This window comes from Triturus cristatus, chromosome 7 (genome assembly GCF_964204655.1).
Source record: "Triturus cristatus chromosome 7, aTriCri1.1, whole genome shotgun sequence".
Lineage (NCBI taxonomy): Eukaryota > Metazoa > Chordata > Amphibia > Caudata > Salamandridae > Triturus > Triturus cristatus.
The window spans coordinates 1278723521-1278750505 of NC_140590.1; the positions used below are offsets into that span (position 1 = coordinate 1278723521).

The window sequence follows — 26985 nt, forward strand, 5'->3', positions numbered from 1 at the left end:
GATAAAATTTGGGCCAGATCTTTAAAAATTTCTCGTTCTGCTTCTCTTACTCAATCCCTATTTTATTTTTATCATCGCCTTTACCGTTCTCCTCTCTCTCTATCTCGTTTTTCTCCATCTATTCCTAATGCTAACTGCTGGACCTGTGCTTCGCCTATGGCTGATACTTTTCATCTCTTTTTTTTATGTCCTTCTGTTTTAAAATTTTGGGATAAAGTTTGGTCATATATCACCCATATTTTTGATCTTTCCTGTCCATATTCTATCCCCCTCCTTTTTCTTGGCAGCCTTTCTGACTTGCTTGATATTCCTCCACACTCTCATGGTCTCTACGACCTCATGATTGCTCTTGCCTTCCAACACATTTCCTCGAACTGGAAATCCCTCACCAGCATCTCTGTTCAAGCTTGGTGGAACGCACTATGCCACACTCATAGACTTGATGTTTCTTTTGCCTCTTCCTGTAAGCCACCTCGTAATGTGGATCTTTTCTGGTTACCTCTCACTTCATATTTAGATCTTTTGGCCACGAAGAAGGTTTCACAAACTAATTTGGAGAACTTTAAACCACCTTGAAATATTTATTTATTTATTTATTTTTCTTTTCTTTTTTTGACTCTCTTCTTTTCTGCCGCCTTTTGCTTACTCCTCTAGTTTATTATTATCTATATTGTATTATATTTTATATTTTATGTACTGATCGTGGATCACTCCTGTTTTGCATTCCTTAATGATTATTGTTGACATGTTTTAGCATTAAGTATTATTTTCCCTTCTTCTTCTTCCCTTTTTTCCCACTTTCTTTCTTTTCCCTCCCTCCCTCTTCCCTCTTTTTCCCCTTAAAAGTTTATAAAAGAAGCTTTTTCGGTTTTTAAAATGATATCAGCTATGTTCATATCTTGTGCTACTTGTTCACTATTTTATGTTTTCTCTTGCTGATATTTTCCTGTATAATATTATTTCAATAAAGCTTTTTCAAACACAAAAAAAATAACCTGGAGTTATTAACAAGTTACAGGAAATGTCATGACTTAGAGCTGACAACCTCTTTAGTCACTCCACTCGCAGCAGAAGCTGCTCCTGTTTGGAGTCTTGATCCCAAATCTGAAGGGACCTCCGGGCCTGAAACAGTGCTAGAATTCTCAGGGGATTCCCTCTGTGGGGCTGGGAGCGGAATCGGTGGCCTCCTCTGTGGAGGTGAAAGTAGGCTCTGCGACATTACCATGGGAGCTGGACTTGGAATTGGAGCTGAGGCTGTTGAGATGCCATAGGCATTAGCTGTGGGGAAAGCAGTGTATTTGGCACCCTTTCGTCAAGAAGATTCTGGTCAATAGGCACACTGGCATTGGCACTGACAGGGGACGGGAGTCCAACAGAAGGTTGATCTCCCCCAGCTGGTGAAATTGAGTTATAAGGGGGGGGGGACAATAATTTTTCTAGAAAGTCATCACTAGCATCACTATCACTCTCCTAATTGTTCTTTATTTCAGCCTCACCTCCCTCTCGTATTTTCTTTCTCTCTGATTTGATGTTAGTTAATGCAGGATACAACCTAAGTCCCTCAATTATATCTCTCAGCCATACCTGTTGTTTAGCATCCCACTGTAGAAACGTACACAGCAAATAGACTACCTACAATCGTAAGGAAAGAGCCCAGACCACAGAAAAACAAAGCTACTATTTTATGGTAAGCCTGAGGGAATTGATAGCACTTTTTCACTACACTAGCCAAGGTTGTTGAGATGCTATAATATGAGATCATGTGTTGAGGTGAAATGTACATGGAATTTTGAACAAATGAAATACTTTAGGAATATTATATATATAATTGTTCCTTTTTTGTAATTTGGAATTCAGCAGAGTGATTAGGATCCGATAGGAGATGTATTGAGAAATGGGCAGAAGGAAATAACGATTTTTGAGTACTTTTGCTTTATTCTTTCATGTATAAAGAATTGTTAAAATCATTTTTTTAATCATGAGTTATGACTGTCTGAATTGTATATAGTGTAATATAAAATGAGAAATTTTGTGTAAATAATGTATATTAATTTTATGTATATATATGTATTGTTTATAGCCCTGAAGAAGTCCGTGAGGATGAAACGCGTTGGCTATGGTCTGTTTTAATATGTTGAAAGAAAATTTCTGAATAAAGGATCAAAAAAAGACAAGAATCGTCTCTGCTGAAAGTCCATTTTTTGAAAGATTAACTGTCGACATTTATTTATGTCATGTACAAATGTCTAATATCTGTTGCTTCTTGGGTGCTGGACCATTAAATTTAGCATCCCACTTCGCATCCACCCAACTATGGACTGACTTTTTAGCTTGGGTCTGATATTTCTCATTTTTGCTCTGCATGTGCTCCTGTGGTAACTTTTTCTAGAATGTACATTTCTGGATGACAAATTATTTTTCAATACTAACGATTTTTATGAGAAATATAGCTGTAACTGATGAATTATTAATGTTGCACTTAAAACAATTTGTATTAGATGTTTTAGAAGTGTGTTTATTATTATACTTTTGTTGTGCCACATTTTTTACAGATACATCATTTTAATAATATGAATGCTTTTTTGGTGTTATGTTCATTTTGCTCCTGCTCGTTACCCCTACTAATCAATGTCGCTGTGCATGTCTTCCCTCCCCACAGTCTTCGCAGAGCAAGGGACACTGAGGCAACTGTTTTTTTTCCTTGGAGAGCATGTATTGTGAATTGAACTTTCTTAGTGGATGCCTGCTAGCATACTGATGTATGGGTCTTTAAAAATGTTTCATATAGTGTTGTACATCTTCGCACTCTGTTTCTGCCGCATCTGATGAAGTATTCCTTTCCTTAGAAATGGGTTAGTTTTATGTGATTATGTGTGACGATCTTAATTCAGATTTGCTCAATATGTGTTATCACTAGCCATCAAAAAAAGGTAGCACGCCGTTTGCAGGTCACCGTCGAGTTGCACAGCCTTACACACACTGGTATTTCAATTAATACACATTCACCATGGTATTTCCAAATTTTAATCCATTTTAATTCATCTTTACTCCAATTTTGTCCATCACGTCAAAGGTACGAGATCCAATTGTCTTATGCTTTTTAATTGCTCCAGAATTGCCCATCCGGGCCTATTCGTAGGCATTTAACGAACCCCGAATCCTCCGAATCATCCCAATATGATTTCTCCCAGTGCATTTCGGTCAATAATGACCTTCGTCAGGGGTATCTATGATTGACAAAAAATATGTATCAACCACATGTGTTCAACATTCCACACAGTACAAAATGATCAAAGTGATACAAAAATAATCTTAAACGTGAACATACATTGCACCACAAACCTTAACAGACAAGTTACAACATGATATACTTACTATCTACCCCTAGACCTTGGACTAGAATGAGTCAGATTAGCAAACCTTCAACTCTGGTAGCAAGCAAGTTTATCTTCATAACCACAAGCAAAATACATAAGCCAGCAACACTAGTCTAACAACAAGACTGATCTCTAATGGACTCATAATGATCACCACACTGCACAACACACTAACTCATCAAAGACTATAAAAACCACAACATTCTAAAACATTCTCAAAGACATAAAACATTACTATATGTACACTCCTAGGACTCTTAATCTGCTCAGGAATGCCAGATTTCCGCCAATTGCTCGAATTTGGATCATTGGAAACTCGAGGACATGCATTAGGCTGGGGCAGATTTTGATCAGATTTTGGGGCAAACTCAAATAGTGAGTTAAGATAAAACAAGGATGGTCTTTGCTCCTCCCTAATCTTGAACAATCTTAAAATTCCTATCTAACGGTCTTTGTCTCGAACTGAGGGTGAAATCACAAATCCACTAGCATTTTATTGACAGTAAAGCAGATTTTTGCCCCACAAGTAAAGACAGAGAGGAGTAGATTGCAAATTGTTGTAATCTTCTCCTAGGTATGTTATGTTAAGGACCCTCCCAGCGTGGAGTGTGGAGCGCTGTATTCAGTGCATTCCACGTTCGACCTAGGAGTGGTAGATTCTGAGCTAGGCAGTTGATAACTGGCTGGCCTAGGGTGAGCATCGCTTTCCATGCAGGACAACTTAATTCAATAAAGAATTGCCGTACCTCTTACCTGAGTTCATCTGGTGATTGGAGAGGACCGTTCTTAACATTGGCGATGAGTTGGCCAGCGTTCCTGCAGTGTATCCAAACTTCGTGAACTATCCCTAAAGTGCAAATTTGGTGCAATGACAGACGAACTTGTTCGTGATCAGTTGATAGTGCAATGTAAATGCAAGAAAACACAGGAACGTCTTTGGGCTGCAAAGAATCCCTCGTTGAAAGATGCCATTGATATTGCGAAAGTTCTTGAACAGTCTCAATACTGTATGCGCGAGCTAAAGTAAAAACAAGAAAATATTTCAGATAGTGTTACGAGTGTGTCTAGAGATGATTCAGATGTTGCAGCTGTATTTAGGTCAGGTAAAATGCCACAAAGAGGTAGACAACAAATCAGATTGTGTTACAGATGTGGTAGTTCATTTCATAATGCAGATTATACTAGATGTCCGGCAATAGGGAAAGGTTGCAAGAAATGTGGACGTAAGGGCCACTTTGCAAATATGTGTAAGCAATCGTTTAAACAGAGGGTGGCCACAATTGATGGTAATGCTAACATCTTTTCTCATGACACAGATCCTTCGTGTGTAGTCAGTACACCCATTCAGCAGGTGGATAAAATTTTAAGTGTGGATGATCCTGCTCACAATATTCTAAGTGTCGATGACCAAATAGGTAGGAAGAATAGACCTAAAGCAGACTTTGGGATAAATGGGAAACCAGTGCAATTGATGGTGGACTGTGGATCCATGTACACGATCATTCCAAAAGACATATTTGATATGTCATGGGCAGATGTTGTGTTATTACCCAAAGATATCAATCCTGGGGGTTACCAAGGTGAAACAATAAATTTGTTGGGATACATGAACTCCACGATAGAATTTGAGGGCAGATCCATACAAGGAAAAGTATATGTTGCCACGGAGGGACCACCTATCTTAGGGTGGATGCACCAATATGATCTTTCGATCATAGTTAATCCCAGAGCTCCCACTCAGGTGATGGTGATTGATAACAGGACCGTTCTTAACACAAATCATGAAGGTTTTTTACAGATTAGTAAAATTACATCTAACACCAGTTCAAGCAATACATTTGAACTTCTCTTGGCTATAACATGTATGAATATAATCCAAGTAATACAATGGTTTAGTGTATCAAAAGCATCAAGTGCAAATCCCAGCAAAGATTTGTTTCCATAAAGTAAACACCCGAGTTCTATGCTAAAGTCGTGGGCAAGATGGTGAATTTCATCAGCAATTGGTATCAACAAATATAGAATTGAAAGAGGAACCAAATAGATTAGAATCCGAAGAAAGACACTTGCTCTCAAGAGTATCTTTGCAAACAGGAATATAAGAAGTAATGGTCTCAGGATATGAGAGGAGACATCTGCCTCCAAATGTGGATAGGAGTAAGAACTATGTGACATATTAGGTAATCTTGGTGGCTGGAATCTCAGAATGGAAAGTAGAATGGTATGTGATGGATATTCCAGCCACTGACAGTTGGCCTAGGCCTCTTCTCTTTCAGGAGGTTTATTCCTGCTGTCAATGGTTTCAACAAATTAACCTACCTTGTTGAATACTGATGCATGTAAAAGATTTCTTGCCAACAGGACGTAACACCGGTGACAAGAGGATTTAAGGAGAAAAGCCTAGAGCCTCTGGATGTTACAAGAGGTGCCTTCCCACGCATCAGAAGTGCAAGAGTGGCCGATTTAAAATGTGGAATGTATGTTGATCTCGTGCAATGCTATTGAGGAGTCCAAAAGGCAAGGAAATTAAATTATTTTAAAATATAGAAGGAAAACGGCTTGAGTGAGTCCGGTGCGAGCACAGAGCGTGGGCTGATACAAGTTGTGATTGAATGACATCAAGCTCAACTTCGTCTGCTTCAACTAGAATGCTAACGAGCCGACATGGCATAAAGAGTTGATGCCTACGCTAGAACGGCAACAACAATGCTCCATACACATAGCAGCCATATTGCATATGAGTCTCTTCAATTTGGTCATTGCTTAGTTACAAACAGTGTGTCAGTGTACCTGCAGTCACATTGAAGTAGCGCAAGAATAGCTATTCATTTGATATTAAGGTGATATCTTGCTTTGGACAGTCACGTCATGTGGGAACAGCTTGCGAATACAAGAGATATATTTTGGTGATTCGCACACCTATGGTGTTGATTAATTTGGTCCAAAAAATTTGATGGAAGCGACATTGCAAGTCAAAATATATATTTCGGTGATTCGCACACCAGTTATGTAAAACACTTGCAAATACCAGGAATATTGTTCAGAGATTCACACACCTTCTATTATTAATAGATGTGTGGATTATAATATTATAAGGTTATATTAGTAAATTAGTAGCCTTTGTTTGTGCTTGTGAGGGTATATACACAATATTGTCTAGGTCATTGTGCATAAGTTTTTTCTTTTTTTTCTCTACAGTTAAAGGAATCTTATACCCACTCTAGTATTATTATTTTTGTGTTCTCTGTGGGACCAAATGGGGGGAATTAAAAGCACCTATTGCGTGTTTAACCTAGCGCAGGTGACCCTGTTCTAGAGTGGAAACAATGGAAAGATGGTTTTGAGGCCTACCTAGAAGTCATTGGGGGAGATGTTTATATAGACAAAAGAAAGTTTGCCGTTTGAAAGCATTACTTAGGTCTGGAAGGGAGACCCATTTTCTATCATTTACCACCAATGCCTATGGAAGATGAAGATGATGAGGAAATAGATTTATATGAAACAGCGATAAAATCAGATAATCTCTACACTAAGGAAGTAAATGAAGTAGTTGCTAGGCATACATTTTTAAGTAGATGTAAAATACCTAATGATCTGTGATCAAATGGTACATAAGATTTGTGGTGTTAAATTACATGAAAAGTTGTTATCAGTTGAAGATCTAACATTAGGATAAGCCTTAGATATAGCTCATCAGTTTGAAGAAATGAAATTAGGTATGAGGGAATTATCTGACAAAACAACTAGTGAAGTACAATTGGTGAAGATTGTAGAAGTAGAAAGTGAAGTTCTTAGTGGAAGAGGGAAATCCAGAATTCAAACTTGGGTTTATGGCATAGACAAAAAGGAGTATTTGTGCTAGAAAGTTGGTCTTGTGTAGAATGTGTAGGAACAAAAACAGTAACAGTAGTGCTGAGGTAATCAAACAAAATACTGGTTACATCAAAGAAGTCAAGCAAGAGGTGGCGGAATTTCCAGATGAGTACATCTTGAGTGTATATGAAATTGATGACAAGAAATGTGATGTCCCTTTTTGTGTCATTGACATTAGTGAAAAAGAGATCAAGGTAATGGTAGAGATGAGTGGTTACATAAGTTTCCTGATGTACAATTAGTCCCTCCTGATATCAGGCTTGTGGGTTATGTTAAAAAATCCTTTAACGTATTGGGTCATTTTACCTTTACTTTGAGTTACAAAGGTAAGACAATTAATGCAAATATGTATGTGGCTAAAGAAGGGTCTGAATGGGATGGGCATAACAGAGGGATTTGATGATTACATTCCATCCTAATCATCCTTAACAGGTTTGGCATATTATGATCTAATTCTACAAGTTAGTGAAGATAAAGCATTTGAATGGGAGAATTTGTTTCCCAAAGTTTTCTCATCAAAGTCATCACTACTACAAAATTGTTCATAAAACCATCTTAAAGCAGGGTACGGTGCCTAAGGTACATAAAGTCTGGAATATTTATTTATCTATGAGAGAAGCGTTAAAGGAAGAATTTGAAAAATTGTGCATGCAGGGTATAATAGAGGAAATGCATCATCAAAATGGTTGTCACCAGTAGTGGTAGTGCACAAACTGAATGAGAACATCAGACTGTGTGTTGATTTAAGAGATCTGAATCAATGGGTGTGTGTGGATCGGAATTCATTCCTCAACATTTAGGAAATGTTTTCAATGCTGAAGGGTGCCACAGAGTTTTGCACTTTAGACCTTTCCAGTGTGTACCATCAGATTGTACTACATGAGAACAGCAAACAACATACGTTGTTCATTACATCAGTAGGGGCGTACAGATATAAAAGGATGGCATTTGGTTTAATATCAGTATTAGCATTCTTTCAAAGAGTTAATTGCTAAACTATTTAAAGATGTAAAAATGTCATATACTTTCAAGATGACGTTCACGTTTTTGGGAATACAAAAAAGAGCATCTTGAGACTTTATGCAAAGTATTAACCATTTTTCAGAATTATGGGCTAAAGTTGAGTAAAGATAAGTGTACATTCGGTATGGAATCAGTTGATTATTTAGATAAAAATATTATTAAACATGGTATTTCACTGAAATACATTCTGGTCAAGGCAATAGAACATGGGTACTCACAAATTTTCTCTCGGGGGCCAAATTTACAGTGTGGTTTGTGGCCGAGGGCCGCACTGGTGGGGGTGGGGTCAGAGGGGGAGGGGCGGGGCTAAAGCAAAAATCTCCCCCTCCCTCTCCCTCCCTCTCCCTCTCCCTCCCTCCCCCTCCCCCTCTCTCTCCCCCTGTCTCTCTCTCCCTGTCTCTCTCCCTGTCTCTCTCTCCCTGTCTCTCTCTCCCCCTGTCTCTCTCCCCCTGTCTCTCTCCCCCTGTCTCTCTCCCTCTGTCACCCTCCCTCCATCGCCCTCCCTCCCTCTCTGTCTCCCTCCTCACCCTCCACCCTCTGTCTCCCTCCACCCTCTGTCTCCCTCCTCCCACTCTGTCTCCCCCTCTGTCTCCCCCTCTGTCGCCCTCCCTCTGTCGCCCTTCCTCTGTCACCCTCCTACCTCTGTCACCCTCCTCCCTCTGTCGCCCTCCTCCCTCTGTCTCCCTCTGTCTCCCTTCTTCTGTCTCCCTCCCTCTGTCTCCCTCCCTCTGTCTCCCTCCCTCTGTCTCCCGCCCTGTCTCTCTCCCTCTCTCTGTCTCCCTCCCTGTCTCTCTCCCTGTCTGTCTCCCTCCCTCTCCCTCCCTCTGTCTCCCTCCCTCTCCCTCCCTCTCCCTCTCCCTCTGTCTCTCTCTCTCCCTCCCTCTCCCTCCATCTCCCTGTCACCATCTCCCTCCCTGTCTCCGTCTCCCTCCCTCTGTCTCCCTCCCTCTGTCACCCTCATTCTCCCTCCCTGTCTCCCTCCCTTTCCCTCCCTCCCTCCGTCTCCCTCCATCTGCCTCTGTCTCCCTCTGTCTCTCTTCCTCCGTCTCCCTCCCTCTGTCTCTCTCCCTCCGTCTCCGTCCCTCTGTCTCCCTCCCTCCGTCTCTCTCTGTCTGTCTCCCTTCCTCTGTCTCCCTCTGTCTCTCTCCCTCTGTCTCCCTCTCCCTCCCTCTGTCTCCCTCCCTCTGTCTCCCTCCCTCCCTCCCTCTGTCACCCTCTGTCTCCCTCTCTGTCTCCCTCCCTCTGTCTCCCTCTCTGTCTCCCTCCCTCTGTCTCCCTCCCTCTGTCTCCCTCTCTGTCTCTCTCCCTCCCTCTGTCTCCCTCTGTCTCCCTCCCTCTCCCTCCCTCCCTCTCCCTCCCTCCACCTCCCTCTCTCTCTCCCCGTCTCTCTCTCCCTGTCTCTCTCTCCCTGTCTCTCTCTCCCTGTCTCTCTCTCCCCCTGTCTCTCTCCCTCTGTCAACCTCCCTGCGTCGCCCTCCCTCCATCACCCTCCTCCCTCTGTCTCCCTCCACCCTCTGTCTCCCTCCTCCCCCTCTGTCTCCCCCTCTGTCTCCCCCTCTGTCACCCTCCCTCTGTCGCCCTCCCTCTGTCACCCTCCTACCTCTGTCACCCTCCTCCCTCTGTCGCCCTCCTCCCTCTGTCTCCCTCTCTGTCTCCCTTCCTCTGTCTCCCTCCCTCTGTCTCCCTCCCTCCGTCTCCCTCCCTCTGTCTCCCTCCCTCTGTCTCCCTCCCTGTCTCTCTCCCTCTGTCTCCCTCCCTGTCTCTCTCCCTGTCTGTCTACCTCCCTCTCCCTCCCTCTGTCTCCCTCCCTCTCCCTCCCTCTCCCTCCGTCTCTCTCCCTCCGTCTTCCTCCTTCTCCCTCCATCTCCCTGTCTCCATCTCCCTCCCTGTCTCCGTCTCCCTCCCTCTGTCACCCTCATTCTCCCTCCCTGTCTCCCTCTGTCTCTCTGCCTCCCCCTCCCTCTCCCTCTGTCTCCCTCCATCTCCCTCTGTCTCCCTCCCTCGCTCTGTCTCCCTCCCTCCCTCCGTCTCCCTCCCTCTTGCCGTGTCCCTCCCTCCCTCTGTCTCCCTCCGTCTCCCTCTGTCTCCCTCCCTCCCTCTGTCTCCCTCCCTCCCTCCGTCTCCCTCCCTCCCGCTGTCTCCCTCCCTCCATCTCCCTCTGTCTCCCTCCGTCTCCCTCTGTCTCCCTCTGTCTCCCTCCGTCTCCTTCCCTCCGTCTCCCTCCCTCTGTCTCCCTCCCTCTGTCTCTCTCTGTCTGTCTCCCTCCCTCTGTCTCCCTCTGTCTCTCTCCCTCTGTCTCCCTCTCCCTCCCTCTGTCTCCCTCCCTCTGTCTCCCTCCCTCCCTCTGTCGCCCTCCTCCCTCTGTCTCCCTCTCTGTCTCCCTCCCTCTGTCTCCCTCTCTGTCTCCCTCCCTCTGTCTCCCTCTGTCTGTCTCCCTCCCTCCGTCTCCCTTCCTCTGTCTCCCTCCCTGTCTCTCTCCCTCCCTCTGTCTCCCTCTGTCTCCCTCCCTCTCCCTCCGTCTCCCTCCCTCTGTCTCCCTCCCTCCGTCTCCCTCCCTCCGTCTCCCTTCCTCTGACTCTCTCCCTGTCTCTCTCCCTCCCTCCCTGTCTCTCTCCCTCCCTCCCTGTCTCTCTCCCTCCCTCTGTCTCCCTATGTCTTCCTCCCTCTCCCTCCGTCTCCCTCCCTCTCCCTCCGTCTCTCTCCCTCCGTCTCCCTCTCCCTCCATCTCCCTGTCTCCATCTCCCTCCCTGTCTCCATCTCCCTCCGTCCGTCTCCCTCCCTCTGTCACCCTCCGTCTCCCTCCCTGTCTCCCTCCCTCTACCTCTGTCTCTCTCCCTCCCCCTCCCTCCGTCTCCCCCGTCACTCTCTGTCTCCCTCCCTCCGTCTCCATCCCTCCCTCCGTCTCCATCCCTCCCTCCATCTCCCTCCCTCCCTCCGTCTCCCTCCCTCCCTCCATCTCCCTCCGTCTCCCTCTGTCTCCCTCCGTCTCCCTCCCTCTGTCTCCCTCCCTCTGTCTCTCTCTGTCTCCCTCCCTCTATCTCTTCCTGTCTCTCTCCTTGTCTCTCTCTCTCTCTGTCTCCCTCCCTGTCTCCCTCTCCCTCCCTCTGTCTCCCTCCCTCCCTCCCTCTGTCACCCTCCCTCTCCCTCCCTGTCTCCCTCCGTCTCTCTCCCTCCCCCTCCGTCTCCCTCTGTCTCCCTCCCTCCCTCTGTCTCCCTCCGTCTCCCTCCCTCCCTCCCTCCGTCTCCCTCCCTCCCTCTCTCTCCCTCCCTCCTCTCCCTCCCTCTCCCTCCGTCTCCCTCCATTTCCCTCCCTCTGTCTCCCGCCCTCTGTCTCTCTCTCTGTCTCCCTCCCTCTATCTCTCCCTGTCTCTCTCCCTGTCTCTCTCTCCCTCCCTCTGTCTCCCTCTGTCTCCCTCCCTCTCCCTCTGTCTCTCTCCCTGTCTCTCTCCCTCTGTCTCCCTCCCTCTCCCTCTGTCTCTCTCCCTCCCCCTCCCTCTCCCTCCGTTACCCTCCATCTCCCTCTGTCTCCCTCCCTCCCTCTGTCTCCCTCCCTCCCTCCGTCTCCCTCCCTCCCTCTGTCTCCCTCCCTCCCTCTGTCTCCCTCCGTCTCCCTCTGTCTCCCACCATCTCCCTCTGTCTCCCTCTGTCTCCCTCCATCTCCCGCCCTCCGTCTCCCTCCCTCCCTCTGTCTCCCTCCCTCTGTCTCTCTCTGTCTGTCTCCCTCCCTCTGTCTCCCTCTGTCTCTCTCCCTCTGTCTCCCTCTCCCTCCCTCTGTCTCCCTCCCTCCCTCCCTCTGTCGCCCTCCTCTCTCTGTCTCCCTCTCTGTCTCCCTCCCTCTGTCTCCCTCTCTGTCTCCCTCCCTCTGTCTCCCTCCCTCTGTCTCCCTCCCTCTGTCTCCCTCCCTCTGTCTCCCTCCCTCTGTCTCCCTCCCTCCGTCTCCCTTCCTCTGTCTCCCTTCCTCTGTCTCCCTCCCTGTCTCTCTCCCTCCCTCTGTCTCCCTCTGTCTCCCTCCGTCTCCCTCCCTCTGTCTCCCTCCCTCCGTCTCCCTTCCTCTGACTCCCTCCCTGTCTCTCTCCCTCCCTCTGTCTCCCTCTGTCTCCCTCCCTCTCCCTCCGTCTCCCTCCCTCTCCCTCCCTCTCCCTCCGTCTCTCTCGCTCCGTCTCCCTCTCCCTTCATCTCCCTGTCTTCGTCTCCCTCCCTGTCTCCATCTCCCTCAGTCCGTCTCCCTCCCTCTGTCACCCTCCGTCTCCCTCCCTGTCTCCCTCCCTCTCCCTCTGTCTCTCTCCCTCCCTCCCTCTGTCGCCCTCCTCCCTCTGTCTCCCTCTCTGTCTCCCTCCCTCTGTCTCCCTCTCTGTCTCCCTCCCTCTGTCTCCCTCCCTCTGTCTCCCTCCCTCTGTCTCCCTCCCTCTGTCTCCCTCCCTGTCTCTCTCCCTCCCTCTGTCTCCCTCTGTCTCCCTCCGTCTCCCTCCCTCTGTCTCCCTCCCTCCGTCTCCCTTCCTCTGACTTCCTCCCTGTCTCTCTCCCTCCCTCTGTCTCCCTCCCTCTCCCTCCGTCTCCCTCCCTCTCCCTCCGTCTCTCTCGCTCCGTCTCCCTCTCCCTCCATCTCCCTGTCTCCGTCTCCCTCCCTGTCTCCATCTCCCTCCGTCCCTCTCCCTCCCTCTGTCACCCTCCGTCTTCCTCCCTGTCTCCCTCCCTCTCCCTCTGTCTCTCTCCCTCCCCCTCCCTCCGTCTCCCCCCGTCACTCTCTGTCTCCCTCCCTCCCTCTGTCTACCTCTGTCTACCTCTGTCTCCCTCCCTCCCTCCGTCTCCATCCCTCCCTCCGTCTCCCTCCCTCCCTCCGTCTCCCTCCGTCTCCCTCTGTCTCCCTCCGTCTCCCTCCCTCCGTCTCCCTCCCTCTGTCTCTCTCTGTCTCCCTCCCTCTATCTCTCCCTGTCTCTCTCTTTGTCTCTCTCCTTGTCTCTCTCCCTCCCTCTGTCTCCCTCCCTCTCTCTGTCTCCCTCCCAGTCTCCCTCCCTCTGTCTCCCTCCCTCCCTCCCTCTGTCACCCTCTGTCTCCCTCCCTGTCTCCCTCCGTCTCTCTCCCTCCCCCTCCGTCTCCCTCTGTCTCCCTCCCTCCCTCTGTCTCCCTCCGTCTCCCTCCCTCCCTCCGTCTCCCATCCCTCCCTCTGTCTCCCTCCCTCTTTCTCCCTCCCTCTTCCTCCCTCCCTCTCCCTCCGTCTCCCTCCACCTCCCTCCCTCTGTCTCCCTCCCTCCCTGTCTCTCTCCCTCCCTCTGTCTCCCTATGTCTTCCTCCCTCTCCCTCCGTCTCCCTCCCTCCGTCTCCCTCCCTCCCTCCCTCCCTCTCTGCCTCCCTCTCTCTGTCTCCCTTCCTCTCCCTCCGTCTGCCTCCCTCCCTCTCCCTCTGTCTCCCTCCGTCTCCCCCAGACTGCACCTCTGTGTCTCACTCCCTCCGTCACCCTCTGTCTCCCTCTCCCTCCCTCCGTCACCCTCTGTCATCTCACCCCGGGTGTGTGTCAGCCCTCAGCCCGGGCTGAGACAGCTTCCCAGTGCGCACACACAGCCGCACTGAGACAGCTTCCCAGCGCGCACACACAGCCGCACCCGAGTACTTCACAGGTCTTGAAAAGACCATTTAAATGTTATGAAAGCTTTCTTGTATTTCACCTCTAAGGCCCCTGCATCTCCACTTTGACAATCACTGGAATCCCCCGGCCCCCACAGAGCAGAGTCTGGGCTGCTGCAACCGGCAGTGTTTGCTAACACTAATTAAAAAAAAAATTAAAACACAGGTAGGATGTCTGCAAGGTTCGCGGGCCGCCAAGAAAGGCTTGCCGGGCCGCTGGCGGCCCGCGGGCCGTACTATGAGTAACCGTGCAATAGAAGATGCTCCCGAACCTCAAATTAATGACCAACTTAGGCCATTCATAGCTTTAGCTGAATTTTATGCTAATTGTATTCTGTTATTTTTTAATAAGATGAAACACATGAGGAATTAATGAAAAAATTTATATATTTCATATGGGATAAGGAATATGCATCTGAATTTTGTATGTTGAACAAGGACTTTGTCTCTGCTCCAGCACTATCAACATTTGATACTAAATATGATTCCAATATTATATCAGATGCCAGTAATGTAGGTATGGGGGCAGTGTTGATGCAAGATTGTAAAGGCAAATTGCTTACTACAGCATTTGCCTCAAGACCATTAAGAGGAGCAGAACTAAAATATTATACTTTGGAGAAAGAAACACAACAACTAGAATTGCGAGATGAGAATACAAATTGCAAGAGTTTCATTTCCTTGTAGAATATATTCCTGGAGCTAGGAATGTTCTAGTAGACTGTTTGTGAGGGTTGCCAGTTGAAGAGAACAGTGAAATAAGTGTTGTTGACAATGGTATGGATAGAGTTGTGTCAATTTGTGAAGTGTTTGGTGGCTCCATTATGGACGATCAATGGAAGACAGCTCGTGATAATGATATGGAGATTCCGAAAGTTTTGTAATATATTAGATAAAAGTGGCCAAATAAGAAATCATTAGATGATGATTTACTATCCTATTTCTATATTGCCAATGAGTTGTCGGAACAGAATAATTTGTTATTACTGGGTGAGTAATTGGTTGTGCCTGTGTGTTTGAGGCAATCTATACTAGATATGGCTCACGAGGGACACGAGGGGATGGGCAGCATGAAGAGAAAAATCAAAAGGGATTTTTGGTGGCCAGCTACTGATAGAGGTATAAAACACAAAGTAAGATCATGTATTGAGTGTGCCATTAGTGATAAAACTCAGAAAGTAGTAACCTAAGATAAGGCTCCCATCTCTAGACCAAGTAGAGTATGATAGAGAGTTTCACTTGAAATAGCTGGGCCAATGAGTCTAGCCAAAAGTCAAGCTTTTGCTGTTTGATTGATCAACTGTCACAATGTCCAGAGGTTACATTGGTACATCATGTAACCTTTAAGGTCATAATCCAGTTTCTTAAGAAAGTTTTTTTTAAAAAGGAAGGATTTCCTAAAAGTCTAGTAATGGATAATGGAGTGCAATTAACATCGACTAAAAGGAAATCTATTTGTAGAGGAATATGGGATCGAACATATAAGCACAGCAGCATATTATCCTCAAAGTAATGGAATTGTAGAACAGTGGATTAAGGTATTGAAAGAGGATTTGCAACTGGCATTAGCTAATGGTATGGATTGTGATCAAGCTCTTACAGAGTTACTATGGAATTACCATGCCACACCTAGAATCACGGGTGATAAATTTCCATTTACAAAAAAGAGAGGCAGAAAGGCAGTGGTCAACTTAAATCAGATGTGGATGATTGATATAAAAGATAAAGTGGATGAAGGGGTAGTGAAGCATGAGGATTGAAGATGGACTGTGGAAAAATAAAATTTGAAGTTAAAATAAAAAAGTTATGCGTGAGAAAGGAAACATTTGTAAGGGCAGGGGAATCTAAATTTTCAGTTCCTATGAGAATAAATTGAGTAGGAAATCAAGTGGTTGAGCTATATGATGGTAATGTGTGGTGCTGAGTAAAGTGGTAAAAGTACCAAAATGTCTATGGTCAGAAGTTGAGAAAGCTGAAAATGAACAGTTTATCAGACAATTATATTTCTTTCTTTCTACAATATTTTGCATTTATCAATGTGAAATGTGTGTTGTGTGCATGTTAGCTTGTAGATTGCTTCTTATAGTTATAGAAATATGTAGTTAATAATATTTTATTATATATAGGCTTTCTTTTACAGGTTGTGAATAGGCACGTTCAGTTTGTGACATTCTGCTAGCATGAGCCACAATATACCTTCGAGCATTTGGATGTCCATTGGGTTGGGCAAGAATCTCAGCCAATCCTACTGGGCTTGCGCCAACAACTTCTGTATGTAGCTTTGGATCAAAGTAGGTCACTGGCGTTCTCAATTACATGTTGAAGCTTTGTTCACAGTCATGTGATCATTGAAATTAAGCATTTCGTTTTGTTAAGTTTCTTAATGGAGCACTTACTGTGGCAAAAGCACGGATGTATCTAGAACAGTAGCCGGCCATGACAAGAAAAGAACGTAACATAGTAACATCTTGTGGTGACAGGTGACTGACAAAGCCTGTACTTTAGCCGGGTCTGAAGTTATTCCCCCATCACAGAAAATATGGCCAAAGAAGTTAAGTTTTGTTTTGGGAAACTCAATCTTATCTACATTCAAAGCGAGACCTGCATTAGCAAGTAAATGGCACACTTGTGTAAGAGCTTTAACATATTCCTTTCATGCAGCCCCAAATGGCAATCAACTTTGTTTAGTTTACTTTTGCCTTAACTGATGTGGGCACTTGGCCATGTGTGCGTGAGTAGAACGTTGCTTCTGGAATGTTCGGGCATCCATTTTGTTTTCTCGACATGATGCACATAGTTTTTCCTTCGCTTTGCAAACTATTACAAAATGGTTCTCTTTCCCGCAGCCCTTGCATACTTGTCCAATGGCGGGACATTTACCTTCATGTGGGAAAGAAAATCTGCATCTGAGGCACAGTTTCTTTTTCTTTGGAGACGTCTCTTTGTGCCCCTCAACCTTGTGTCTCTGATTACTTTTCACATTCAAGGCTGACTCACTCTGGGCTCCTTCAGCCTTCATGTCTGCATCTTGTCGTTCTACACATTCCTCGACTCTTGCAGCCATGAGTACTCTCTACAGATTGAGCATTTCTCTCACCATTCAGAAAGTCAGCATTCAGAAAGAAACCCTCGATGACTCTGAGACTTATGGCTTCTTCATGATTGAATGAATTGAACTTACAATGTTTGATGAGCGTATCAAGTCTTTTGACAAACTTGTCGATCATTTCACCAGCTTTCTTGAAATTGAAATGAAATGAAATTTGAATTTGTAACGCGTGCTAATACCCGGAGGTGTCTAGGCACGGCGGCTACCCCTGATGTACTAACTAGAGAGGGTATTTATGATACTGTAACGGGCTAGTTGTTAAAGAGCTGAGTTTTTAAAAGTTTACGAAATGTCAGTAAGTTGTTTTCTGCCTTGAGTGCCAGTGGGAGGAAGTTCCACAATCTGGCAGTGCCTGAAATAAAACTGCCCCCCCCTGCTCCCCCTCAAGAGGCGGTTTTGGCCCTGGGGATTATCAGATTTGCAGAGGTCGCAGAGCGGAGCTGCCTCTCTGGAATATACCACTTGAACTTGTTTGCAAAATAGTCGGGGCCAAGGCCATGTAGTGCTTTAAAGGTGATACAGAGGGCCTTGAATTCTATCTTTCTTTTAACTGGTAGCCAGTGTAAAATTGGGAGGGCATAGGCCGCTGATTGACGTTTCAGGATGGCAAGCAGTAGGCCAGCTGTACATGTGCTTTCTGGTGCATCCGGATCAGTCGGAGTTTGTCCCCACTAGGAACACCGCGACGTGCATCCGGCAGTTGGTGCGGATAATGGGGGTAGACAGGGAGGATATGCCGGAGGCAGTGGTGTTATCAGTGGACATTGAAAAAGCATTCAATAGCGTGGAGTGGCTGTATCTGTTCCGGGTACTGAAGGAGTTTGGGCTGAGCGATAACTTTGTGCGGTGGACCAAACTGCTATATAGTTCCGCCACAGCTAGGGTTCGTACGGGGCGCACTATTTCGGCGGCCTGTCAGGTGATGAGGGGCACTTGTCAGGGCTGTTCTTTATCCCCGCTGTTGTTCGCACTGGCGATTGAGCCCCTGGCGGCTCATGCCCGACTGGGGCAGTGTTACGGGGCGTCCGGCTGCGGGACGAGCTGCATCACATATCGCTATATGCGGATGACCTATTGCTGTATCTGGCCGATTCGGGGGGCTCTCTCTACGGGGTGCCAGAACCCTACTTCGGGAGTTTGGGCGATTGTCGGGGTTGCAGGTGAATTGGGCTAAGACCTGCCTGTTTCCTCTGTCCCCTGGCACCCGGCTGCCTCTGGAGCCCACGGATTTGAGGTGGGAGCCGGCCTGCTTGCAGTACCTGGGCGTCCGAATATTCCATACCCCAGCTGACCTTTTCGAGGGGAATGTGGGTGCTGCGCTGAGGGGGCTCAAGGGTAGCATGGCGTTCTGGCGCACTCTTCCTCTATCGGTGGCTGGGCGGGTCGCGCTGCTGAAAATGATAGCCCTGCCGCGATTACTATACTTTTTCCGTGCTTTGCCGGTCTGGATCCCGGTCACCTTTTTTAAGATGCTTCGGACTTTGCTGATAGGATTTATATGGGGAACTGGGAGGCGGCGGGTGGCCCTGTCCACTCTGATGAGGCAGAGGGAGGAGGGGGGACTGGCGGTCCCAGACTTCGAATGGTACTATCTGGCGGCGCAGCTGCAGTGGCTGACACAGGCCGTCGCGCGCGAGTTTCGGGGCCCAGAGGGCCCGCGGGGTAGGGTCATTCCACGGCATGTGCTGTCCTTTATTGTGTTGCGGCAGAGCCTCCGGCTGGATCAGCTTACCCTTGAGGAGCGTACACTCCGCTTGTGCTGGATTCGGAGTCAGAAGCGAGCAGGCTTTGTAGCCCCGTATGCCCCGGAGATTCCGCTGGGCATGTGTACGGCCCTCCCTGATGGCGGGGATTGGTCGGCGTTGGCTGGCTGGGAAGAGCGGGGGTCCACATGATAGGGGATTTATATAGGGATGGCATATTGTTGCCGTTCCAGGAATTGCAAGGGGCGTATGACTTACCGAGGGGGGATTATCTTCTGCATACCGCATTGGTGGCGGCGATCCAGAAACAGTGGAAGATGGGGCTTTCGGAGCCCCCGATTTCTTTGGGGTGTCAGTTTGTCACCATGGCGGCGGGTACGTTCAAGGCTATCACCTGTTTATACAGGCGGCTGTCCACGGAGACGGTGCCACCTATGGATGACCTGAGGGGTAAATGGGAAGGGGATCTGGGTAGGCCCATTCCTGAGACGACGTGGGCGCAGATAGTGCGGCGGGCATAGAAGGGCACGCGCAATGCCAGATTCCAACTGGTCCAATTTTATACCTTACACAGGGCTTACCTAACTCCGGTCAAACTCCTGCAGTACTTCGGAGGCTCCCAATCGCCGTGTCCTCGGTGCAGAGTGGAGGGTGCTGATTTTGGTCATATGTTTTGGTCTTGTGTGGGACTGGGCTCTTATTGGGCGGATGTGGTGGAGTGCCTGAACCAGGTGACAGAGCGAGAGCTAGAGGCGGAGATGGGGACTTGCCTGTTGTTGTGGTTTCCGCACACATCCAAAACCAAGATTACAAGCAAGTTTTGCGATTTAGGATTGATAATGACGAAGAGGGAGCTCACTATGCATTGGAAGGCTAGATCTGGGCCGAGCTTTCGGAGATGGAAGGCGAGTTTCTTGTCCTGGGCGGGAAGCGAGGGGACGCTGCGCCTGCAGATGGCCAGACGCGCGTCTAATGACAAAGCGCTGGAGGCGGCACGGGCTTGGGCGGCGTTGGTGGAAGGGCTTAGATCCTCGGAGGAGCTGCATGAGGAGGATGGGGATCCTGTGGACAGGGCTAGGTGTATGGCGCCCGGGGTGGGGCCCCCTGGGGCGACATGGGAGTCCGCACTGAATAGAGCTACTTAGGTACATCTGGGGAGGTCTCAGCATTTGCACAATGTATTGGTAACTGTCGAATAGTCGTGGTGGGTGGCTGGGGGCTAGATGGGTGGCGGGTGGGGGGGTCTCCAGTATCTTGAGAACAGTGGACATGCCCTTGGGATTGCCTTGGGCTCGCACTTCCTGGTCCCCGGGTCCCCCCCAGCAGAAGTGAAGAAGGGGTTGACGCGGGCGCACTGACAGGGGGGGTGGGGGTAGAGAGGGTGGAGGGTTGGGGGTCTAGGGGGGAAGAGTGGGAATAATGGATTTCTCCTGATAGGTACACCGAGGATTGGGTCCTTTTACTTTTCTCTGTACTTGGCTTCATTGCGCCGATTGAAAACTTTAATAAAAATCTTTAAAAAAAAAAAAGCAGTAGGCCAACTGCTGCGTTTTGGAGGACCTGCATTTTGTTGATGAGGCTTGACTGTATGTTGAGGAACAGCCCACTACAAAAATCTATTCTAGACAGGATCAAGGCTGTTACCACCGTTTTCTGGAGTTCTAACTGGCTGTAGGGAAGATTTTTCTGAAAGTTTTGATCATGTAAAAACATGCAGAGGTGATTGCATTAATTTGCCCCTTGAAGGACAACTTGGTGTCAAAGTAAACTCCTATGTTTTCCAGCTTGGAGATGGGAGTAGGGATCTCTCCCATTTCCTGAGGCCACCAGCTAGGTTCTTCTTTTCTTGGTTGGAAATGTATCTTTCGTAATCCACATTCGGCATTGGATTGAACTTGATATTTAGCACCTCTTTAATTTGACAGTATGAGACTTTGTCAATATGTGGTATTTTCTTTAATACTTCCTTTACTTCTTGACCTGCAAGATTCTTGAGATATTTGATGACCTTTTTGTTATGTGCTGTTTCCAGTGCATCAATGAAATCATCAAACGTTTCAATACAGGCAATCCATTTGGTGCCAATATTCCACTTTTTTGGCTGTATCAAAGGGAAGCAGTGGTTTCAGGAAAACGGTGGCGTTATAACCAATTGTGCAGCTTACTGATGTTCAGAGTATGTGCTGTTCGGGCAGTGCAGGATGGGCCCCTAAGCCTGTACCTTCTGGAAGTACTGGCACAGTATTTAAACATGGGTCATTTGGCCACTCACCGGACGTGCAGCCCCTTCTTCCTTTTTTATGGTAAGTACTTGTTTTGTCTCAATTTTCAATCTTCTGCATTGTGCCTGGTTTCCACTGCCTTTAGCATTTCTCTGTATCTGGCTATTTCTCTTCAAGTGCTTCCTGGCTATCACTGTCTTTAGCGCTTCTCTGTACCGGGTTGTCACTGTCTTTAGCGTTTATCTGTACCTGGCTGTCCCTGCCTATACCGTTATAGTTCTGTATGGCATGGCTCTGTGTTGCTTTGTGGCACAGTACCCTTTTCACGCTTCACCAGCAGCTTCCTGGCCAATAATACATACATTTCTCTGTAAGCCTTTTTCTTCTACAAAAGCTTTGCACTTGCTGGAATGGCACTTTGACTCCACATATACCAATCGTCAATCTTCACTTCGACTGAGGCACTTGTGGCATGCATGAGCAGTTTGCTGGCACACAGCAAACTCTCTGGGAGAGCACTGTTGGTTCTTCGGGTTGCATCTCCCCTATCTCATCTGCAGTTGTAGCGTCCTCCCTACCCTCGAAGCATATGAATGATTACACCACACATGGAGCTTGGTCTAACACGTCTTTATTCCTCAGCGTGTATCTGTAACTGAACATTCCACATCATGAATTCTATCAATCACACCCAAGCACTTAGGTCACTATTCTACTGAGTCCATTAGGAACCAAAAGGGTCCTGTCATCTCTAATTAACAAGACACTACTTGACCATGACAGAGAAGGTGGACAAACTGACTGCATTATTGGTTCATCTTAATCAGGAGGAGAGGTCTGGATCACATATTAACACAGTTGAACCTGATCCTTATGTGTGGCCTGTGCCCCGAACATTCCAATTAGAGCAGGCAGTGTCACCCACATATTTCCTTGGTATACCAATCTGAACACTGCAAGGGATTCAAATTCAAGATACAAAGTGATGCCTCATCAAATGGGTAGTGGGCAAAGGAGAGAGAATCAGAGCATCCAGTTTAGCCAGGCATCAATGTGCCCCATGCTCCTGAGATCCCCGCTAGACAACCCTTTGAAGCCAGGCAGTCAGGACCTAAGTTGCTGGCTATTGACGAGAAGTGGGTAGCTTCGTGGCACTATGTGCAGAGCTAGAGAAATGCCAGTACACACTTGGGAGACAACATCTTTTTGATAAATTTCCCTAAACTAAACCCAGGATCCACTGAAAACAGAGACTCATTAGTCAACAAAATCAGCCACTGGTTGCGTAAAGTTCACAAGTGTAGATCAATAATTAGGGAAGACATTGTAGTGGCCAGGTACTATAGCAGCAAGCACGATAGTTTGAGCCATATTGGTGTAAGATTTGTCAATAACAAAATCAATGAAGGCCTAATTGTCCTGGAACATAGAGCACCACTACACAATGTCTGGAAGATACATATTAAAATGAAATTACCCATGGCTACTCTCCCTGAGAGTAACAATGGACTCGCTCTCACCCAAAAATGCTGCATGAACTGAGGGTGAGTAGTACATTTCTTGACTACGTTAGATATAGATTGACTCCCTCAGGTGCCTACGCAGAATGTCAATGCTATCCATCAAATGCCCCTGGCGCAGAGATTGCCGGGGCTGCCATTGGCCCACAGCCATGCTGCATGAAGGCCCAAGTGATTTTGCCAATGGCCAAATAAAATCTGTAACACACTCCCAGGCTGTTCTCCAGGCTCCCTTCCCACCTTTCTTTCCACCAGCTTCTGCTTTCAGGATGGGAGCCTTAGTCAGACTTGTGTCATGGAATGTGGCTGGACTACAGGCCAAACTAAATGACCTAGAATGGGGTGAGTTCATTGATAACCACCAAATTACTCTACTGCGGGAATCATGGGTGACAGAGCCAATCTATAGGCCAGGTTATCTCACATTCTTTATTAACACTACTCCAGCTAGATCTGGGAGAGCTGCAGGGGGCTTATTAATTTGGTTAAAAAACTTGAATAATTTTAGGGTGAAAGTCTTACTCTGGATCCAAGGATATCTTGGGGATCTGTCACTTCATAGAACTGTGTCGATAAATCATATAGCTGTGATAAATATTTATATACGCACAGTTCAGGACAATGTATAATCTCTCACCATACATGTTTACAAACTTTGTTAGAGAGAGTAGTTTACATAAGTCCTGGCTTGTGGTTATAGTAGGTGATTGCAACACAAAAGTTGAACCATTTGACCCTTTTTCTGCCATAATTGCCAGGGAGGATGAGGAGTGGGGTCTCGTACATTACTATCAATAAAGAACACCTCTATGTAACCTTCATGGATAGGAAGGCCGCATTTGACCTAGTGCCAAGAAATCACCTTTTGGAGGTACTGGACCAACTGGGAATGCCCCCATAATATTCTCCATCTCCTGGTCAAACTTCACTCAGACACGAACGCACAGGTCAGGTGACTTTTCTTCCAGGATCCCTATTGAATGATGGGTGACACAGAGATGTGTTTTGGCCCCCACGCTGTTCTCTTTGTTTATGAACAGTCCGGTGGAAACATTGGAAAAGTGTCAGCATGATGCTCCCAAGGTAGCTGGTGCCCGCACCCCTGTATTGCTATTCGCTGATGATACTTTGCTACTCTCACATACTCCAGTGGATCGGTAGGAACTGTTAAACCATTTGTGGGGTTCAGCAAGTACAAGGGCTTGGAGATTAATGCAGGGAAGTCCACGTTTATGGCCATAAATCACTATTGTACATTCAGGAATAAAAATGACGGCGGCTGGAGCAATTATAGATCAGTTCGGGAGCTTTGATTATTTGGGATTCAGACCTACGGATAAACTCTCATGGAGCCTTCGGTTGTCCAAAAGTAGCTACATACTAACCCATAGATCATCAGCTATTGTTAGGAAATATAAAGCATCAACTGATAGGGCAGTGTCTACAGCCATTGAGGTTTATAGACCTGCGACCCTGGGAGGGGCACTGTAGGGGGCACAAATCCGGGGCTCTGGGGACATTTCACAAATTGAATATTATGGAAAATAATTTTGTGAGATCACTTCTAAATGTCCCAGCTAGCACACTACTAATACCTTTAAGGGGGATTTGAATCTTGAAAAGATTTACCATATTGCCTGCCTTAAAACTTTGACTTACTAGGTCAGAATCTGGACAGCTCAGGAGCTGACCCTGATCCAGCGGCGTACCAACAACAGATACTCTACTACCATATACTCTTATTTTTAATACACTGAATACCCAGGACCTGAACGGTCCTAAATATTTGAAGGGCCAAGAGGAAAAAATGGAGAGGAGTACACACTCCTGATTCTAAACTTTTGTCACAAAAAAGTACTCTACTGTTGTTCTCATTAGATTGTTGTTAGAGATCAACAACAGTGAGACTAGAGAAAAGAAAGAAAGAAAAGCACTGGGATATCCCTACGTGAAGCGACCTCTGGAGGGGTCTTACAGGAAAAAACCTTTGTTTTTATTTATTTTCCCTCACACACCCTAGTGGTGTCATGCTTCATCATCGGGACACCGCGACCCCTATAAGTCGGGGTGGGCTCAACCAATGTTCCAGGGAGCACTTGAATGATATACCAGACCAGGGGGATAAAGATAAAAATTCGCTGCTCGACCCCAGTATCCCTTTATTCTTGGGTCTCGCAGGAATGTTAAAATATTTACAATAGGGTCATATGGAAAATTATGGTCCTAAGACCCTAAGGCCAAAATGTTTCAGTCCTTTTATGCCCAAAACGCCAGGTTTGGTGCTAGGACTTTCTTCAGGGCTATATGAACCCCTGGTACAAAGAGAACAGATAATTTCCCTATCCTATTTATTAAAAAGGGCCAGATAGCTGCTCCTTTATGTCTTGGTTTTATTTTTATAGTTGTGTCACTCCATCTGAAAAGATAAAACAACAAAACAAAAATATATGTATAAGGGCATGTATTAACATGTCCGAATCTGTAGATGCTAACTAACACCACATCGTAAAAACACCCACATGTGATCCCAGTGAAGACAATCAGTGCTCATGACATATCATGTGTCAGTTGAAACTCATATTATATATAAGGAGCATTTTCTATCATATTGTGGTTATTTGTATACATTGTTTGCTTCTTAAAAACATTGTGCACCCCCGTGACGTGGACAGGGAGAGAGACCTGAATCATCCGTGCATTCACTCCCATGCTTGTCTGTATAGGTACTCTCATAAATTTGATAAAGATTTGTTCAAACCAAAGGAACATGACATGTAACTTATTTTTCTTACCCCATTTGGAGAATGGTAATATTTCACGTGAAATCACGCTGTTACGGAAGTATCCCTAGTTATCAGGTTTTTTTTAAAAAAAACGACAAAAGACAAAAAATATATATGGGACCGTTAGAATTGTGGTAGTCGTTTGCAACGAAGAAACATTAAGAAGATAAAACAAATCGAAAGGGTGGGGCTGAGTCGTGGAGGTAAAACAGCGTGATAAGGTATAATTTCGTAGCGGTACTCTCAGAAAAACGGAATTGCCATTATCAAAACTGCACTCAGAGTACTCACGGACTGCCCGGTCTCTCCCTTCGTATCACCTACGTGGCGTGGATTTCATCGGCTTGAGGCTAGAAGGAAACCATTCATTTCCGGGTGTTTACGTGAGGTCATGTGATTTGCGTAAGCCTCCCCAATAAAGTTATACACAAACACGAAAAAGTAACAGAAAAGGCACAGTTGAGCCTCTAGTTTATCAATCGGAATGGGTAATTCTCAGAGTGATTGTTGCATCCCTTTAAAACCGCTCCTCGGTATTCATGACGATTTTATACATTTGCGATAGTATCTGGACTATCGTCCACGGTGGGTAGCGGGGATTATGGGAAATGTAGTTATTTTTGACAGCCAGAAACGGGGGTATGTTAATGTTATTGGCAAAAGAGGATTCGAAACATTACATGAAATTGCAGATGGATAGTAACACAATCCGCATTATTCTTCATTGTATGCGTATATGATGTAGATAAATTTACTGCTAAATTATCGATGTAGCCCCAACAAAAAAAAAAAAATGACATTTTGGTGATTTATTGGGAACAGAAACCTATTTAAGAAGAATAGGAAAAGGTGGAGAGATACCTTTGATATAAAAATGATACGGACAAAGACAATATCCAATCATACTTATGATTTCTGGATGGTAATGGCAATAAAGGGAAACTCCTTCATTAAAGCTACTCATCCTCTTGATAATAAACAGAGGTTCCTCTTTCTTTTGGGGATTCTCTCCCCTTTTAATGTGCGCTTTGAAAAAACGACTACTGGAAAAATGCTGTATTGCCTAGTAAAAGGACTATATAGGATGTCGTCCTTTATATGTGTTTATATACATATTATGGGTCTCGTTTCAATGGGTAAGAAACATGAAAGTCGACATTTTTTAGTTCGATGTTAAAAGTCGGGGTGTATGTTTGCCATGCTGTTTTTTTCATGTCTCGTGGGGTATTGATACTTTAGCTCTTTTTATTATTAATTTGATTACAAGGAATGGAATCATTGAGTCCATGGATATGTGTTCTCCGGCGATACACCCACCGTTGTTCTCTTTCAAGTAGTTTTCTTGTCAGATCACCTTCACCTTTGACCTTTTCGATCACCCTCCAGTAGACATCCATATCTGTGTGTTGCATTTCAACATAATGTGACGTTAGTCGTGTGGCTGTGATTGCTCTTCTGATTGTACTTCTATGTTCACTGATGCGTACCTTAATTTCTCTTCCAGTCATTCCAATGTACATCAATTGACAAGGGCATTTGATCATATAGATGACTTTGTCACTATTGCAATTTGTATGCGTCCTTTGCTCCCAAGCGTGGTGCAAACCCAGGTCGAACTCTTTTGTATGTTTTGTCAGTGGGCATGCTACACATGCTCCGCACGGATACTGACTGATGGTTGTTGCCAGAGAGTTAGTTGTTGCGAAGTTCTTCTCTTTAAGTCTGTATGTATCAGATTATCTCTCAGGCTTCT

At 46.2% G+C, this 26985-nt stretch overlaps 1 long non-coding RNA gene across 1 annotated transcript; it reads right to left on the bottom strand.

Moving 5' to 3' along the window:
- Positions 1 to 3032: 3032 nt before the first annotated feature.
- Positions 3033 to 25588, bottom strand: LOC146811828 (uncharacterized). Its single transcript, XR_014965840.1, has 3 exons — positions 25524 to 25588; positions 4131 to 4395; positions 3033 to 3227 (listed from the first exon to the last, which is right to left on the bottom strand). It is a non-coding gene; the product is annotated as an uncharacterized LOC146811828 (long non-coding RNA).
- Positions 25589 to 26985: the final 1397 nt, after the last annotated feature.